Source organism: Herpailurus yagouaroundi, unplaced genomic scaffold (genome assembly GCF_014898765.1).
Source record: "Herpailurus yagouaroundi ecotype Mexico unplaced genomic scaffold, PumYag 140, whole genome shotgun sequence".
Taxonomy (NCBI): domain Eukaryota; kingdom Metazoa; phylum Chordata; class Mammalia; order Carnivora; family Felidae; genus Herpailurus; species Herpailurus yagouaroundi.
The window spans coordinates 38,232,717-38,235,898 of record NW_024412395.1 but is presented as its reverse complement, the minus strand read 5'-3'; the positions used below and the strand labels follow the sequence as shown (position 1 = coordinate 38,235,898).

At 36.2% G+C, this 3,182-nt stretch overlaps 1 long non-coding RNA gene across 1 annotated transcript; it reads left to right on the top strand.

Annotated features, from left to right (window-relative positions):
• Positions 1–651: 651 nt before the first annotated feature.
• LOC121030245 (uncharacterized) lies at positions 652–2,777 on the top strand. The gene is made up of 3 exons (XR_005790134.1): positions 652–696; positions 2,439–2,523; positions 2,675–2,777. It is a non-coding gene; the product is annotated as an uncharacterized LOC121030245 (long non-coding RNA).
• Positions 2,778–3,182: the final 405 nt, after the last annotated feature.

Here is a 3,182-nt window from a genome sequence, read left to right as displayed (position 1 = left end):
GTGGTAATGCCTTGTGGTAGGCAGAATAATGGGTTCAAAACTTGCTAGCTTTTCAATCCCCAGAACCTGTGAATGTGTTACCTTATATGCAAAGGGGATTTTGCCGATGTGATTATGTTAAGGAGTTTGAGGTAGGGAGATTATCCTGGATTAGCCTTCTGGGCCAGAAGTCATCACCAGGGTTTTTGTAAGTGAAAAGGGGGGATAGGAGAATGAATGACAGAGTAATGAAAGAAAAACTCCATTAGCCATTGTTGACTTTGAAAATGGAGGAAGAAGTTAGAAGCCAAGGAATGCAGGCAGACTCCAGAAATTGGAAAAGATAAAGGAACAGATTCTACTCATAGCCTCCCGAAGCAGCACCATCCTGCTGACACTCACTTTGTACAGTGAAACGCATTTTTGGAGTTCTGACCGTTCACAAACTCATTTCACTCATATTTCTGGCACCTGGGACGGGATGACTCAAAGATAAGCACTGCTCACCAGAACATCTGCCTATCGTTTCTCCAAGCATTAAGGCTTCCGAATAGCAGAGGGTCCTCAGAAGAGGTGGGCAGTTACTAAGCTCCAAGAGTAAGTGTTCTGGTAAAGCTGTATTGTCCTTTATGATGTAGCCTTAGAAGTTATGCAGCATTACCTTGTCATATTCTGTGGGTTGAAACAGTCAAGAGGCTACCCAGACTTAAGGGGAAGGTAAGTAAACCTGCTCTCTCACTGGGAGGAGTGTTGAAGACTCTCAAACAAAGAATTTGAACCCAGTATTTAAAAAAAAATAATGTTTATTCATTTTTGAGAGATAGAGAGAGAAGAGTGCAAGTAGGGGTGGGGCAGAGAGAGAGGGAGACACAGAATACGAAGCAGGCTCCAGGCTCCGAGCTGTCAACACAGAGCCCATTGCGGGGTTTGAACCCACACGATGTGAGATCATGACCTGAGCCAAAGCCAGATGCTTAACTGACTGAGCCACCCAGGGCCCCTAAACCCAGCGTTTTAAAACTGGGTTTTAAAATACCACAGATGGTTTGTCTTTTTCCTATTGATTTTTACTCTTTGCTTATTATGGCTATGAACCATTTGTGCTTTATGATTATTTCAAATTGTTTTGATCAGACTGTCATCTACATATCCTATTTTTCATATTAAAAATATCACATTTAAAGAAAATTGAGTAAACATTAACTAAATAACTGGATTTTCAGAGATTGTCTAAGACTAGATTTAATTCACTCATGGATGGCAACTTAATTTGAAGGTTAAACAGGCAAAATATTATATAGTAAGATCAAGGTAAGAGATATTAAAAAGTTGAGGGAAGAAAGAGGTAAATACTGTTTTTTATATAATCGCATTTACATTGACTTCATCATTTTATTCTGTCTCTGCTAAATCCTGTTTTCAAATTAAAGTTTTGGAGAATTTCTTGGTAGCGGAAACTACACTTTTGATAGCATCAGACTATCACAATTAATCTACATCTCTTCTCTTTTTTTTTTCTTGTTTCAATAGACTATATTTTATTTAATTTCAGGTAATTTAGTTTTATTAGCTGTCACAGCAAGACTTTATTTTAAAGTGCTTATTTGAAGAGGATATGTTTTGAATATCCTAAAATATGGATTGAATTATAAATCTGTCTATATTTATGCTTGCATCTTCAAGGGTTATAGTTTCACATATACTTTCTGAATAAATCTATATGTTAATAGGTATACTGTTTTATATAATGAAGTATAAACAATTTTTAATCATCGTGCAGGAAAGTTTTGAAAGAGACATTAATTAATAAATATGGATCAATGTTTAAAACCTAATGTTCTTTTAAGAAAGATCACCTATTTAGCACTCGTGTATTTAACACATATATGCTTCAATATATTTGATTGGGACATTAATAAAACCTTATTGCTTATATTAGCATCCACTTGTATAAAACAATTAACGGGCAAGAAGAACCAGGCACAATACATTAATCACTGATACAAAAGCAGAACAATTTAAAGAATTTGTTAAAGATAATCGCTTTTGATAAAAATAGGAAAATTCAAATGTAATATTATTCTCTTAATTAGTCTATATACATAAAAGTGTAGGGGAATTATGTTCAAAGACCTTAAAAAAATGAGAGGGGGAAGGGCTCTGTCACAGCCAAATTCATAAGGCAAACAATTATGCTTTGCATGTTAGTAAAAAACTCGGGTCTTCATTATAATGATCGATAGTGTGTTTAAGCAACTGGTCATGTCTGAAAAGTGTTTGTTTAGTTTCAAAGAATGCATATATTTACCATTTTAGACTTCTTTCTAGATTGCTCACAGATAATTGTGGATCACACAAAGGAAAGATAAACAGTACTGTTATTCTGAAGATATCTCAGATAACAGAAAATTTAAATTTGGCCTAACAATTATTCATGCAACCTTTTGCTTTCTAAACAGGCATTTTAGATACAACTCATTCCAGTTGGGCTTTGATCAAGCCATCAAGGGTCTATTAATACAATTCTCAGAGACTGCAAGTACAGTGAGTGATACAGTTTCATAAAACTTTCTCTCAGTTAATTGTGGACTTGTGGTAGCAGGGCAACCCCTATGGGAAAATCGCATCAGAAAGAGCAAATCCCCACTAACCTAACTTACAGCCTGAGTGATTCCCTCTGTTGTGTGTCTCTTAGGCTTGGGCATTGCAACCAAAAAGAAACCACTGAGGATGCCCTCATAATGGCTTAACAGTTTAGTTGATGTCACTTTGGAAAATTTAAAGGACACGGGGAAAAGGGAAGTAAAATTCTGACAGTAGTGAAAGTGTATAAAATATTGTGGCTCATAAGATATTATTAAAGAGAGGTCTTAGGTCAGGCCTTAAGTGAGAGAGTCCCAGGAGGCCAAAGGATGCAAGTATTCAATCAATTTGCATTGAGTTACTGAATCAAAATAAATGTGAGAGTGTAATGGAGAGTGTTCAAAGAAGAGTGAGGTTTTCATTGAGCACCTACTATCTTAAAGCCTTGGTGTTAGATGCTGGAGGTATACACTCATTTCTACCAGATTACATTGGCTAAACTTGTGATAAGGTCACCCCTGACTGTTAAGTGGATTAGGAGATGACATCAAAATGTGACCAGGAGAAAAATGAGAATTATTTGTGGGCATGTGGGCTACTCCTGCCAGAGTTTACTTTTT